The following is a 16961-nucleotide window of genomic DNA, read 5'->3' on the forward strand; positions in this document are numbered from 1 at the left end:
AACCTGCCCTGACCACTTGTTACAATAAACATTGTTACTTCACCACAGTCTGCACTTGTCCCTGGTCTCACCTGCCTGCCTGATCCCTGATCCTGAGCCTGGCAAGCGGTGCCGACCTGAGCCCCTGCAAAGTCATGGCTACCCAGACTATTTTTACATGACGACTATTTTTACTGACCCCCCCTGTTTTTAAACTGTTGCCACTCACTGTTTCTTATCTATGCATAGTCCCTTTACCCCTACCCACTACCTACATGTACAAATTATCTCGAATAACCTGTACCCCTGCACATTGACTCGGTACTGGTACCCCCTGTATATAGCCTCATTATTGTTATTAAACTAAATAAACTAAAGGGAAAAATAGTTAATTTAGTACATATTTTCTTAACTCTATTTTCTTAAAACTGCATTGTTGGTTAAGGGCTTGTAATTAAGCATTTCACTGTAAGTTCCACATCTGTTGTATTCGGCGCATGGACAAATAACATTTGATTTGTTTAATTTTTATGCATAGTAACTTTACCCCTTCCTACATGTACAATGACCTCGACTAACCTGAACCCCCGCAGATTGACTCAGAACCGGCACCCCTGTAAAGAGCATTGCCTCCACCTTTCCACACCTCCAAAACCCTCCACCAGAGATATATATATAATGACGAGATGCTCATCATGTCTCCACCCTAAGAATGGAGTCGTTGTTCAAAAGGCTGGAATGCAGGCGAAAAAGCTTAGGCCCAAAATAAACCCGTAGAAACGGATTGGGAATATTTTGTCGAGAGTGAAAGCTCTTGCTTTTCCTCTTCCTCTCTGGCTCCATCCAGATCCGTTGTGTGGCCCCATGAGGAAGAGTGTTGCGCCAGGCTGCTGCTGCGCATGTGCAGTATGCTGCAGAAGGACAACTCCAATGCGACGGGAGAGATAAGACCGGAGCAGACTGCACGGAAAGTGTGCTCACTGACGAAGTTTGGTTTCAACGAAAAGTTCTTCTTCTTTTCTAGTTGTTCACATGACACGTGGGTATAAGGAGTGCGTGGTAACACAGTAGATTTGGACAAGACCTGAAACAAGTAGCCTCGTTAAAAAAAGCGAGCGCGTCTGCTTGCCAAACACTTGTGGCTTTTTGGCTTGCAATTGGGAAGCGGTGAGTTGACTTTATTTATGTTATTTAAATAAATCAGACATAATTGGCCTATTGTTGTTGCCAACTGGACACAGACGTCAATTGAATGTCTATTCCAATTTGAAATTGAATTGAAATGACGTGGAAACAACGTTGATTCAACCAGTGTATTCCCAGTGGGTGTGTTCTTGGGTTCAGCAAAACGTGTGTTAGAAATGAAAACGCTACACACGATTAGCAGTTCATTAGTTGTGATTTGCCTGTTCTACATATCGCTGTTATTTACACTCTATTGTTATAGTTACTTTACAAGTCTTTCATCTGTTGTAGTTTATTTTAGTTTATTTTTTACGTGGATACGTAACACACTTTCTGTAGTGAAGTGTACTTTCGTAGTACAGACCACACCAACCACACATCTGGCATTTATTGAACATTTAGTTGAAAATGAACACATTGTGCATCTAATGCAAGTGAAACAATGTGTGAATAAGTCAAACTGGTGTGAGTTTGATTGTTTGTGGACTATGACATACCGTAGGCTGTTAGACAGTATGTGATATTATTCATGCTGAACTCCGGTCTCTCATACTGACGCGAAGTTGACTTTTCATACCTCGACCCACAACAACAATGACTATTAAAGAGTCGATTCTGGTAAAAATGTCAATTCTGTAAACGTACCTATCTTTGTCCTGTACAATTGCGATCTTTCTGCGGGGTGCTGAAATGAATTCTTTAATTATATATATTTTAATCGAATGCAACCTCTGAAGGACCGCAGTTGTACAGGACAGACTTGTACAGGTAGCTACGCGTTTTCAGAGTTGACATTTTTACAAGAATCGACTGATGGTGACTCATTGTTGTTGCTAGCAAATCCTGAGGGATTTACACAAGGTTTCCTTCAGGAGTCTACTTTACAGTAGGGATCTGGGCCCAAGTAGTTCACTAAATAGGGAATAGGTGTTCATTTGTGACTTAACCTATTGCTTTCTGTCATCCACCCATGGTTCACACTTTACAGTAGTTATTCATGTGATTATTATTCCTATTAGTACAGTGTAATAACTAGGCCTTTAACATGTTGTGCCCTAGTGGGTGGTTATAATGCTACATTTAACATGTTGTACCCTAGTGGGTGGTTATAATGCTACATTTAACATGTTGCACCTTAGTGGGTGGTTATAATGCTACATTTAACATGTTGTACCCTAGTGGGTGGTTATAATGCTACATTTAACATGTTGCACCTTAGTGGGTGGTTATAATGCTACATTTAACATGTTGCACCTTAGTGGGTGGTTATAATGCTACATTTAACATGTTGCACCTTAGTGGGTGGTTATAATGCTACATTTAACATGTTGCACCTTAGTGGGTGGTTATAATGCTACTTGTTATTTAACATGTTGCACCACTGCTGGGTGGTTATAAGCCCAAATTTTTTCCCCCACTAAAATGACACCAACAAAACACAAAAACACTGTGGGTGGTTTGTAATTTCTTAAACAAGTTGAACCTACTAAACTGGGTGGTTAAATAAAGGTCCAACTTGTTAAATGTCACAATATAACAGGTCCAACTTGTAATCAGGAGGTTACATAAAATGTACTGGAGTCATGTATACCTGTGAGATTGCTGCAGGTAGAAGCCTTTTTTTACTTCAGCCCAAATAAACGTTCCCCCACTAAAATGACACAACAAAACACAAAAACACTGACAAGTCTCACTTTGTATTGACTTTCATTAAACAATAAAACTGTTTACTAGTAAGAAATCATGTGGTATATTGTTTAATTTTGTGACTTGTTACCAACATATCACAGAGAGAAACATGTTTAGCCTTGCCCCTTTAAATTGCGGAGTGTTGCAGCCGGGTAACGTCACTGGAGTCATGTTAGTGCCTGTGAGATTGAGTCTGACTCGTAGAAGCCTTGTCTTTTCTTCCCTGGCTAAGGGTAGCTGTATAGCTAAATTGCTGTTGAAAGTCAAACGTTAGGCCAAAAACAACCTAGCTTGTGAACAAAACAATGTAAATATTCAAGAAACACAATGACAAAGTCTCACTTCAGTAGACTTTCATTTCAAGTAAATTAGACCAACTTTTATCAAGTGTTGCAGCCAGCACTTGCTAAAAATGAATCTTGTATCAGTCAGCTCTTCATGGAGCACAGTCCCCAGCCAGACAGTGTTGCAGCCAGGGTTGCCAGGTCTAGCTAAATTGTATCAGACAGTGTTGCAGCCAGGGTTGCCAGGTCTAACTAAATTGTATCAGACAGTGTTGCAGCCAGGGTTGCCAGGTCGAGCTAAATTGTATCAGACAGTGTTGCAGCCAGGGTAGCCAGGTCTAGCTAAATTGTATCAGACAGTGTTGCAGCCAGGGTAGCCAGGTCTAGCTAAATTGTATCAGACAGTGTTGCAGCCAGGGTAGCCAGGCCTAGCTAAATTGTATCAGACAGTGTTGCAGCCAGGGTAGCCAGGTCTAGCTAAATTGTATCAGACAGTGTTGCAGCCAGGGTTGCCAGGTCGAGCTAAATTGTATTTTTAACGATGTAGTCTAAGAAGCTAAATTCGGTTTTCCATCAAAAAAATAATTCTTGCCAGTTTAAGAACATGACACAAGAGAAAAGATAAGTCGCCCTTGTTAAACTCTCCAGATCATTTTCCATCAATGGATGTCGATTTAATTTGTTTTGACTGCTTTGAGCAATAAGGCCGGAGCAGGTGTGGTATATGGCCAATATACCACAGCTAAGGGCTGTTCTCTGGACATGGTCCTGAGCTGTGGTAGATTGGCCACACCCCTGCGGTGCCTTCTCGCTATTATAAACTGGTTACCAACGGGATGAGATCAGTATAAAGTATGTTTTTGTCCTCTGTGGTACACGCCTGATATACCATGGCTGTCATCCAATCTGCATTCAGGGTTCAAACCAACCAGTTTATAATTGTAGATAAATCCTGTTTGTTCATGTGCACAACTGGAGATCAGTCTGACAGGAGAGTTTATGTGCTGAAAGTTGGACGGAGGATCTCAATCTCTGAGCAAGAAACACTTGGACCAACTTTGGGCTATTTTCTGGAAATTGTGCCATTGTTATGTGCAAGATGTTGAGACAACAAACTATAAATGGCCTTTTATTTCCAATGCGAGATTAGCTTGTTATTTGTCAACTGTTATATAATCTCCAATGGTTAATGTTTTATGGTAAACAGTAGTCTCCATAATGACATGTTAAATGTTGCCCTACCTACAACTGGTAAACAGTGGTCTCCATAATGACATGTTAAATAGCCCTACCTACAACAGGTAAACAGTAGTCTCCATAATGACATGTTAAATAGCCCTACCTACAACTGGTAAACAGTAGTCTCCATAATGACATGTTAAATAGCCCTACCTACAACTGGTAAACAGTAGTCTCCATAATGACATGTTAAATAGCCCTACCTACAACTGGTAAACAGTAGTCTCCATAATGACATGTTAAATAGCCCTACCTACAAACAGTAGTCAGGTAAACAGTAGTCTCCATTAAATAGCCCTAATGACATGTTATAATGAGTTAAATAGCCCTACCTACAACTGGTAAACAGTAGTCTCCATAATGACATGTTAAATAGCCCTACCTACAACTGGTAAACAGTAGTCTCCATAATGACATGTTAAATAGTCCTACCTGGTAAACAGTAGTCAACTGGTAAACAGTAGTCTCCATAATGACATGTTAAATAGCCCTACCTACAACTGGTAAATTTAGAAGTAGCTCAAAAACCCACAACCTGCGACCAATACATTTTCTCCGGCGACATAGTTTTCAAAATAGCCCGATTTGGCGGGAAAATTGTGAAAATGGCAACACTGGTTGCAGTGTGAGGCTATAGGATACATCGTTTTTGACTTTGTGAGATTAATTTACTAGCTATGAAACAAAACAGCAGAAATACTTTGAAAACAGCTACTGCAGCATTTATTTTACAGTAAATGTGATCATATGTTTTTTATTAACAAATTGCAGCGAAATGCTGGCACTGTGGAGCCCTGACCACTCACCAACGTGGCTGATGAAGTAGAGCTCTTACCCACCAATGCCATGTAGCATTATAACCACCCACTAATGCTACATTTAACATGTTGCACCTTAGTGGGTGGTTATAATGCTACATTGAACATGTTGGATCTTAGTGGGTGGTTATAATGCTACATTTAACATGTTGGACCTTAGTGGGTGGTTATAATGCTTTAACATGTTGGACATTTAATTTAACATGTTGCACCTTAGTGGGTGGTTATAATGCTACATTTAACATGTTGGACCTTAGTGGGTGGTTATAATGCTACATTTAACATGTTGGACCTTAGTGGGTGGTTATAATGCTACATTTAACATGTTGGACCTTAGTGGGTGGTTATAATGCTACATTTAACATGTTGCACCTTAGTGGGTGGTTATAATGCTACATTTAACATGTTGCACTTTAGTGGGTGGTTATAATGCTACATTTAACATGTTGCACCTTAGTGGGTGGTTATAATGCTACATTTAACATTAGGTGACCTGTAGTTGTTGTACAGGTATATTTCCTAAACAGGTTTGTGTATTTGCATGTAGCTTATATAGTGTTTCCTGTAGGCTTTCCCAGCCATACCAAGATGACATGGGACAGTTCTGTACTATAGGATGACATGGGACAGTTCTGTACTATAGGATGACATGGGACAGTTCTGTACCAAGGTCCTGTACTATGGTGGTGGTGACAGTGTACTATAGCCTTCTGTACTATAGATGACAATGTACTATAGAGGGACAGTTAACTATAGGATGACCCCCTGTACCTGGGACAACTATGTGACATGAGGCGGTTCTGACATAGGATGACATGGGACAGCCTGATAGGATGACATGTGACAGGTCTGTACTATAGGATGACATGGGACAGGTCTGTACTATAGGATGACATGGGACAGGTCTGTACTATAGTGGTGGTCTGTACTATAGGATGACATGGGACAGCCTGATACAATGACAGGCAGGTCTGTGATCATGGGACCCCATGCCTGATACAATGTGAGGGACGGTCTGTACTATAGGATGACATGGGACAGGTCTGATACAATGTGAGGGACAGTTCTGTACGGATAGCATGGGACAGTTCTGTACTATAGGATGACATGGGACAGTTCTGTACTATAGCCCTGTACCCAGCCTGATACAATGTGATGGCATGGTGTGATCATGGCCCCCCCAGCCTGATACAATGTGACAGTTCTGCGGATGACATGGGACAGTTCTGTACTATAGCCCCCCCAGCCTGATACAATGTGAGGCAGGTGATCATTACCCCCCCAGCCTGATACAATGTGAGGCGGTGTGATCATTGCCCCCCCCCCCCCCAGCCTGATACAATGTGAGGCGGTGTGATCATTGCCCCCCCAGCCTGATACAATGTGAGGCGGTGTGATCATTTCCCCCCAGCCTGATATACAATGTGAGGCGGTGTGATCATTGCCCCCCCCCAGCCTGATACAATGTGAGGCGGTGTGATCATTGCCCCCCCCCCCCAGCCTGATACAATGTGAGGCGGATGGCCCCCCCCCCCCCAGCCTGATACAATGTGTGCGGTAGTGATCAGTGACCCCCCATAACAGACGATGATAAATGTGACTGTTGATCGTTAGACCTCCTGATACAATGCTGAGGCGGTGAACATTTCAACAAGCCTGATCAATTGAAACGGTGTTCTCCCCCAAAGCCTTTTATAGGTGAGCAGTATTCTGTAACCTGAGGTAGAATGTGAGCGGTGTATCCGTAGTGTGGCCAGCCTGATTGGTGGGTGAGGCGGTGTGGCTCTCTTTGTCCCCCCATTCAGCCTGATACAATGTGAGGCGGTGTGATCATTGCCCCCCCAGCCTGATACAATGTGAGGCGGTGTGATCAAACCCCCCCAGCCTGATACAATGTGAGGCGGTGTGATCATTGCCCCCCCCCCAGCCTAAGGGTTGATGTGAGCGTATTCTGTAAACAGCAGATACAATGTGAGGCGGTTGATATTGCTACCTGATACAATGTGAGAACACCCCCCCCCAGCCTGATGAATGTGAGGCGGTTTTACCCCCCCCCCCCCAGCCTGATACAATGTTATCCAGGCGGTGGTGACTGCAGCTGTGCCCCCCCCAGCCTGATACAATGTGAGGCGGTGTGATCATTGCCCCCCCCCCAGCCTGATACAATGGGTGTTGGTGTTTGTAAATGCCCCCCCCCCCCAGCCTGATACAATGTGAGGCACACTGAGATGAGTGCTCCCCCAGCCTGATACAATGAGGCGGTGATTTAACCCCCCCAGCCTGATACAATGTGAGTTGTCGGTGACATCATGCCCATTCTAGCCTGATACAATGTGAGGCGGTGTTGAAACATGCAGCCCCCCCCCAGCCTGATAAATGTGAACGGTGTGATCATTGCCCCCCCCCCCCAGCCTGATACAATGTGAGGCGGTGTGATCATTGCCCCCCCCCCAGCCTGATACAATGTGAGGCGGTGATAACATCAGCCCCCCCCAATGCGGTGTGATCATTGCCCCCCCAGCCTGATACAATGTGAGGCGGTGTGATCAATGCCCCCCCCCCCAGCCTGATGACAACTGTGAGGCGGTGTGATCATTAGAAACCCCCCCCCCCAGCCTGATACAATGTGAGGCGGTAGCTAGACATCTTACCCCCCCCCAGCCTGATACAATGTGAGGGGTGTGATCATTGCCCCCCCCAGCCTGGATACCATGGCCTGCAATGTTAACATGATACAATGTTAGCGGTGTGTTCCTTATCCCTTAGCTATATAATGTAGGCGGTGTGATCAAAACTTGCCCCCCCCCCCCCCAGCCTGATACAATGTAGACGGTTCATCATTGCCCCCCCAGCCTGATACAATGTGAGGCGGTGTGACCTCATTGCCCCCCCAGCCTGATACAATTGCCATGGCAGTGTGATCATTGCCCCCCCCCAGCCTGATACAATGTGAGGCGGTGTGATCATTGCTGACCCCCAGCCTGATACAATGTGAGGCGGTGACAATGTGAGGCGGTGTGATTAGCCTGATACAATGTGAGGCGTGTGATCATGAAGATGCCCCCCCAGTGATCATTGCCCCCCCAGCCTGATACAATGTGAGGCGGTGATGATCATTTGCCTGATTAACAATGTGAGGCAGTGATCATTAGCCTGATACATGTGAGGCGGGCGCCCCACGCCTGATACAATGTGTCCATGGTGTGACTCCCCCCCAGCCTGATTCCCACCCCCCCCAGCCTGATACAATGTGAGGCGGTGTGATCATTGCCCCCCCAGCCTGATACAATGTTGAGGCGGTGATCATTGCCCCCCAGCCTGATACAATGTGACATGTGATCATACCCCCCCCCAGCCTGATACAATGTGAGGCGGTGTGATCATTGCCCCCCCCCTGAATGTGCACGGTGTGATCATACCAGCCTGATACAATGTGAGGCGGTGTGATCATTGCCCCCCCCCCCCCAGCCTGATACAATGTGAGGCGGTGTGATCATTGCCCCGGTGTGATCATTGCCCCCCCCCAGCCTGATACAATGTGAGGTGTGTCCTGAGCCTGATACAATGTGGCGGTGTGCTCCTCCCCTTCATCTACACTGATTGAAGTGGATTTAACCCCCCAGCCTGATACAATGTGAGGCGGTATCATTGTTGCCTGATACAATGTGAGGCGGTGTGATTTGCCCCCCCCCCCCAGCCTGATACAATGTGAGGCGGTGTGATCATTGCCCCCCCACCATGACAGCCTGATACAATGTGAGGCGGTGTGATCATTGCCCCCCCCCCCCAGCCTGATACAATGTGAGGCGGTGTGATCAGTGCACCCCCAGCCTGATACAATGTGAGGTGGTGTGATCATTGCCCCCCCCCAGCCTGATACAATGTGAGGCGGTGTGATCATTGCCCCCCCCCCCCAGCCTGATACAATGTGAGGCGGTGTGATCAGGCGGTGTGATGCCCCCCCCCCCAGCCTGATACAATGTGAGGCGGTGTGATCATTGCCCCCCCCCAGCCTGATACAATGTGAGGCGGTGGATCATTGCCCCCTATTTGTGATACAATGTGAGGCGGTGTGATCATTGCCCCCCCAGCCTGATACAATGTGAGGCGGTGTGATCATTGCCTCCCCCCCAGCCTGATACAATGTGAGGCGGTGTGATCATTGCCCCCCCCCCCCCCAGCCTGATACAATGTGAGGCAGATGGCCACAAAGCCTTATTATGCTGTGCTGATAGGAGTTGTCAGTGACTTGGATCCATAACAGACGATGTAAATGAACACTGTTGATCGTATCAGACCTCCTTTTATACAGGGCTTTGGACGCATTTAAACATTTCAACAAGGAGTCATTTGGAAACCGTCCTTCTCCCACAAATGTTTTTTATAGGGCAGCAGTATTCTGTAACTGAGGTAGACAGCTGTGCGTCTGTATCCGTAGTGTGGCCAGACATTCATTGGTGGGTGGGCTTGCGCGGGGGGGTGGGGGGTCTCTTCTTTGTCTACACCCATTCAGCATTGTTCACACCCTCTTAAAAGCTTTAGCCCCACCCATCTCTTTAAGGATTGATCTGAGCGGTCTGTCCAAACAGCAGCAATCAAGCACCCAAGATAACTGGCTAATGTTGGTTAGCTACTTCCAGACACAAATGAGAGAACACCCCACTCTGACCACTTTACTCCCCTTGCAGAGCTGGTTAGGCTGTTTTCATGTTATCCAGAGCGTTGGTGACTGCAGCTGTGGCTGGCGCAATTTACACTTTTCTGCCAACGTTTACTGACCCCGGCCGTATTCAACGGGTGTTGAGTGTTTGTAAATGAATCAGTTATTCTGTGCTCTGGCACACTGAGATGAGAGTGCTCTGATATCAGCACAGATAACCAGAGAGAATTTACCAGCTACGTCTATTGACAGTTGTCATAGTGACATCATGAACATTCTATTGAAATGGTTACTTGCATAGTGAGTCTTTTGTTGAAACATGCAGCTAGCTATCTAGGTAAATAATGAACCATAATCCCAACTCATGATGTTACTACCCTGAGGGAATTTGCAGGTAGCTAACCAACCAGGTTCAATGTTAGCTAGCTAACATTAGGTTATAACTAGCAATGCAAATGGCTCTGAGATACGAATAAGAAGATCATACACGTAACGTTAGCTAGCGAGCTAACAATGCACTTTAACTTGAAATGAAAACAACTTCTGTCGAAATTAGAAACATGTAATATCTGAAAATGTAGCTAGCTAGACTATCTTACCCGTATACCACATGGATGGACGCTTCTCCCTTCCACGGATACCATGGTTGCCCTTAGTTTGAAGATGTAATCCAGAGACAGGTGTTTCCTCCATCTCCTTAGCTATCATACTCTAATTCTAGTGATTTCAAAACTTGGCCGTCCAGAATGTGGAGAGCAACACTTATACAGTTCTACTATGTGATACATTAAAAAAAAGCAGCATTAGACAGGATTACCTACACATACTGACCAGCTCCAATAGACAGAAGTGTGCTACATGGCAGACCAATCCGAACTCATCTCTCGGCATGTCCAGCCCACTCATTATCTCAGCCAATCCTGGTCAGCTGGCGGGTTGCTGACTTTTTCTGCGGCTAAACCAACTAGGCTCGTCATTTAAAAATTTTATTCGTATTTACAGATGGCATACAAGTTTGTTATTAAGCCACATGAAAGTTCACATGTTACAGAAGGAATTTCTGCCAAAAAAACAGTTTACTTTCAAATATTCTCCTGTGAAGTAGTTTCCTGAAATGAGTCACATTTTACCATGAGACTGAGAGAACATTTTGCTGGCGCTGGAGATGCTGGTCCATGTTGACTCCAATGATTCCCACAGTTGTGTCAAGTTGGCTGGCCGTCCTTTGGGTGGTGGGCCATTCTTGATACACACAGCAAACTGTTGAGCATGGAAAAACCCAGCAGTGTTGCAGTTCTTGACACAAACCGGTGTGCCTGGTACCTACTACCATACCCCGTTCAAAGGCACTTAAATGTTTTGTCTTTCCCATTACATTTACATTTACATTTAAGTCATTTAGCAGACGCTCTTATCCAGAGCGACTTACAAATTGGTGAATTCACCTTCTGACATCCATTCACCCTCTGAATGGCACACAGACACAATCCATGTCTCAATTGTCTCAAGGCTTAAAAATCCTTCTTCAACCTGTCTCCTCCCCTTCATCTACACTGATTGAAGTGGATTTAGTGACATCAATAAGGGATCATAGCTTTGACCTGGATTCACCTGGTCAGTCTATCATGGAAAGAGCAGGTGTCCTTAATGTTTTGTCCAGTCAGTATAGGTGTGTTGACTGTAATAACTGGAGGATGAGCTGTCTGTTTGCTAACTGAACACATTGAATAGGCAGTGGCATGGTGAATGTAGCCATAGAAGCACACATACAGTATGCCTCTGCAGTCATATTCCTGGCTTATTGGGGTAAACTTTCAGTTCCTTTTTCTGGCCACACATCCCATGAGAGTGCATTTCATTCCAGTGCACTGCTAGCTATGCATTCTGATGGTGTTTAGGTGTAAAGAAAAATTATGTCCCATCTGGAACACAACTCGGCTGATCTCTATTTGTAGATTATGTTAGCGTTTGGACTATCCACAGGGTGTAAAGATCAGGACTGGCAGGGTCTCTGGTCTCTATTTGTAGATTATGTTAGCGTTTGGACTATCCACAGGGTGTAAAGATCAGGACTGGAGGGGTGGGTTGTAGTCTGTATGTACCATAACTCCTTAAGTAGTCTGTATGTACCATAACTTTGTTAGTAGTCTGTATGTACCATAACTCCTTAATTAATTAGGTAGTCTGTATGTACCATAACTCCTTAAGTAGTCTGTATGTACCATAACTCCTTTAGTAGTCTGTATGTACCATAACTCCACTTAGTAGTATGTATGTACCAAACTCTGTTAGTAGTATGAATATACCATAACTCCTTTAGTAGTCTATCTGTGCCATAACTCCTTTAGTAGTCTGTATGTACCATAACTCCACTAGTAGTATGTACCAAAACTCTGTTAGTAGTATGAATATACCATAACTCCTTTAGTAGTCTGTATGTACCATAACTCCTTTAGTAGTCTGTATGTACCTAACTCTGTTAGTAGTCTGTATGTACCATAACTCCACTAGTAGTATGTACCACAACTATGTTAGTAGTCTGTATGTACCATACCTCCTTTAGTAGTCTATCTGTACCATAACTCCTTTAGTAGTCTGTATGTACCATAACTCTGTTAGTAGTATGAATATACCATAACTCCTTTAGTAGTCTGTATGTACCACAACTATGTTAGTAGTCTGTATGTACCATAACTCTACTAGTAGTATGTACCACAACTATGTTAGTAGTCCGTATGTACCATAACGCCTTTAGTAGTCTATCTGTGCCATAACTCCTTTAGTAGTCTGTATGTACCATAACTCTGTTAGTAGTCTGTATGTACCATACCTCTGCCAGTAGTCTGTATGTACCATAACTCTGTTAGTAGTCTGTATGTACCATACCTCTGCCAGTAGTATGAATATACCATAACTCCTTTAGTAGTCTGTATGTGCCATAACTGTTAGTAGTCTGTATGTACCATAACTCCATTATTAGTATGTACCACAACTCTGTTAGTAGTCTGTATGTACCATAACTCCATTAGTAGCCTGTATGTACCATAACTCCACTAGTAGTATAAACCACAACTCTGTTAGTAGTCTGTATGTACCACAACTTTGTTAGTAGTCTGTATGTACCATAACTCCTTTAGTAGTCTATCTGTGCCATAACTCCTTTAGTAGTCTGTATGTACCATAGCTATGTTAGTAGTCTGTATGTACCACAACTCCACTAGTAGTATATACCATAACTCCTTTAGTAGTCTGTATGTACCATAACTCTGTTAGTAGTAGTGGTGTTATAATGTGTTGTATTGTAGATAACTCTAATAATGTGTAGTAGTAGTGGTGTAATAATGTGTTGTATTGTATTGTAGTGGTAGATATGTAGTGGTAGAGTAGTAGATATGTGTTATAATGTAGTGGTGTAATAATGTGTTGTATTGTAGATATGTAGTGGCGTAATAATGTGTTGTATTGTAGATATGTAGTGGTAGAGTGTGTGTAATAATGTGTTGTATTGTTGATAGATATGTAGTGGTGTAGTAATGTGTTGTATTGTAGATATGTAGTGGTAGAGTGGTGTAATAATGTGTTGTATTGTAGATATGTAGTGGTGTAGTAATGTGTTGTATTGTAGATATGTAGTGGTGTAGTAATGTGTTGTATTGTAGATATGTAGTGGTAGAGTGGTGTTATAATGTGTTGTATTGTAGATATGTATTGGTGTTATAATGAGTAGTGGTGTAATAAATGTGTTGTATTGTAGATATGTAGTGGTGTAATAATGTATTGTAATAATGATATTGTAGATATGTAGTGTAATAATGTGTTGTATTGTAGATATGTAGTGGTGTAATAATGTATTGTAGATATGTAGTGGTGTAATAATGTGTGTTGTATTGTAGATATGTAGTGGTAGAGTAGTGGTGTTATAATGTATTGTAGATATGTAGTGGTAGAGTAGTGGTGTAATAATGTGTTGTATTGTAGATATGTATGGTGGTAGAGTAGTGGTGTAATAATGTGTTGTATTGTAGATATGTAGTGGTGTAATAATGTATTGTAGATATATAGTGGTGTAATAATGTGTTGTATTGTAGATATGTAGTGGTGTAATAATGTATTGTAGATATGTAGTGGTGTAATAATGTGTGGTATTGTAGATATGGTAGTGGTAGAGTAGTGGTGTAATAATGTATTGTAGATATGTAGTGGTAGAGTAGTGTGTTGTATTGTAATATGTATTGTAGATATGTAATAATGTGTTGTATTGTAGTAGTGGTGTTATAATGTAGTGGTGTAATAACGTGTTGTATTGATATGTTGATATGTAGTGGTGTGGTGTATTGTAGATATGTAGTGGTGTAATAATGTGTTGTATTGTAGATATGTAGTGGTAGATTGGTAGAGTAGTGGTGTAATAATGTGTTGTATTGTAGATATGTAGTGGTAGAGTAGTGTGTATTAATGTGTTGTATTGTAGATGTGTAGTGGTGTAATAATGTGTTGTATTGTAGATATGTAGTGGTGTTATAATGTATTATATTGTTATGTAGTTGTGTAATAATGTGTTGTATTGTAGATATGTAGTAGTAGAGTAGTGGTGTAATAATGTGTTGTATTGTAGATATGTAGTGGTGTTATAATGTATTATATTGTTGATATGTAGTGGTGTAATGTGTTGTATTGTAGATATCTAGTGGTGTAATAATGTGTTGTATTGTAGATGTATAGTGTTAGAGTAGTGGTGTTATAATGTGTTGTATTGTAGATATGTTGTCGTGTAATAATGTATTGTAGATATATAGTGGTGTTGTATTGTAGATATGTAGTGGTGTAATAATGTATTGTAGATATGTAGTGGTAGAGTAGTGGTGTAATAATGTGTTGTATTGTAGATATGTAGTGGTAGAGTAGAGGAACTAATGGGGATCCATAATAAACACCAGGAAGATATAGCTGTGTAATAATGTAGCAGGAACTAATGGGGATCCATAATAAACCCCAGGAAGAGTAGCTCTGCCTTGGCAGGAACTAATGGGGATCCATAATAAACCCCAGGAAGAGTAGCTCTGCCTTGGCAGGAACTAATGGGGATCCTTGGTACATTTTGTGTGTGTGGGTCATCAACATTACATGGGTGTTTTCCACTGAAACAGACTGGGGCTTTGTCACTAAACTGGTGCAGGGAGACACTGATGTTGGTTGGTACAACACACACACTTTTACTGAAGGTGTCTTTTTTTATGAATGTGTTTTGTTTTCATGTATTGTTGTGTATAATAACATGTGTTTATTGTATTTTGATGTGTAATGTGGTGCCAGACAGGGCTCATCTATAGAACAGACCTTGGTCTCAGCATTTATTCCCTGTTAAAATAAAGGTTCAATAAAATAAACACACACACACACTTCAGATCTGCCGCTGGGTGTGAATATAATATGGAATAGAATGGCAGTGGCTTCTAAATTGACGCCTTGCTGAGAAGACCCCTGTCCCATGGTGATCAAAGAACAGATTCCTCCTCTTCAAGAAGACCCCTGTCCCATGGTGATCAAAGAACAGATTCCTCCTCCTCTTCAAGAAGGCCCCTGTCCCATGGTGATCAAAGAACAGATTCCTCCTCCTCTTCAAGAAGGCCCCTGTCCCATGGTGATCAAAGAACAGATTCCTCCTCCTCTTCAAGAAGGCCCCTGTCCCATGGTGATCAAAGAACAGATTCCTACTCTTCAAGAAGGCCCCTGTCCCATGGTGATCAAAGAACAGATTCCTCCTCTTCAAGAAGGCCCCTGTCCCATGGTGATCAAAGAACAGATTCCTCCCCCTCTTCAAGAAGGCCCCTGTCCCATGGTGATCAAAGAACTTTGTATCTGTGTAATCTGAGGGAAATTTGTCTCTCTAATATCGTCATACATTTGGCAGGAGGTTAGGAAGTGCAGCTCAGCTTCTACCTCATTTTGGGGGCAGTGTGGACATAACTTGTATTTTGAGAGCTTGGTCTGCCTTCCGCGACCTTTCTCAATAGCAAGGCCATGCTCACTGAGTTTGTACATAGACAGAGCTTTCCTTAATTTTCAGTCAGTCACAGTGGTCAGGTATTCTGCCACTGTGTACTCTCTGTTTAAGGCCATATAGCATTCTAGTTTGCTCTGTTTTGTTGGTTAAATCTTTCCAATGTGTCAAGTTATGATCTTTTTCTTTCTCATGATTCGGTCTAATTGTGTTGCTGGGGCTCTGTGGGGTCTGTTTGTGTTCGTGAACGGAGCCCCAGTGTAACGATGTGCGCTGAGAGTCGGGAAGCAAGTACAGGGAGTGAATATTTAATCACATAAATGGAATATAATACAAACATGAAACACTAACAGCACATGAATCTGAAACAATAAGGCCTGGGGCAGGAATTTAAGGGTGTGACAAAAATAGGGCAGGTAATCAAGGAAGTTATGGAGTCCAGGTGACAGTCGTGAAGAGGGCACGACAAAACCTATTCCCCCTCAGGTGACTGAAAATATTTGGCATGGGTCCTCCGATCCTCAAAAGGATACAGCTGCACCATTGAGAGCATCCTGACTGGTTGCATCACCGCCTGGTATGGCAACTGCTCGGCCTCCAACCGCAAGGCACTACAGAGGGTAATGCATACGGCCCAGTACATCACCAGGGCCAAGCCTCCTGCCATCTTGGACCTCTGTACCAGGCTGTGTCAGAGGAAGGCCAAAAAAATTGTCAGACTCGAGCCATCCTAGTCATAGACTGTTCTCTCTGCTACCACACGGCAAGCGTTACCAGAGCGCCAAGTCTAGATCCAAGAGGCTTCTAAAAAGCTTCTACCATCAAGCCATAAGACTCCTGAACAGCTAATCAAATGGCCACCCAGACTATTTTGCATTGCCCCCCCCTCTCCTCTACGCTGCTGCTACTCACTCTTATTTATGCATAGTCACTTTAATAACTCTACCAACATGTACATATTACCTCAATTACCCCGACACCAGTGCCCCGGACATTGACTCTATACCGCTACCACCTGTTTTTAGCAGTTTTAGAAAATACCATTTAAAAAAAAAAAAATGTAAGAGATGAGAATTATTTGTTATTCTCATCTCGTACTTTAAAAA

At 43.0% G+C, this 16961-nt stretch overlaps 1 protein-coding gene across 1 annotated transcript in view; it reads left to right on the plus strand.

Annotated features, from left to right (window-relative positions):
* The first annotated feature begins 904 nt into the window (after window positions 1-904).
* Window positions 905-16961, plus strand: part of kank1a (KN motif and ankyrin repeat domains 1a) — a 122379-nt gene continuing 106322 nt past the window's right edge. Inside the window, 1 exon segment of the mRNA XM_064936525.1 lies at window positions 905-1146. The gene's annotated coding sequence lies outside the window, so the exon portion shown is untranslated.

This window comes from Oncorhynchus masou, chromosome 25, assembly GCF_036934945.1.
Source record: "Oncorhynchus masou masou isolate Uvic2021 chromosome 25, UVic_Omas_1.1, whole genome shotgun sequence".
NCBI classification, from domain to species: Eukaryota; Metazoa; Chordata; class Actinopteri; order Salmoniformes; family Salmonidae; genus Oncorhynchus; species Oncorhynchus masou.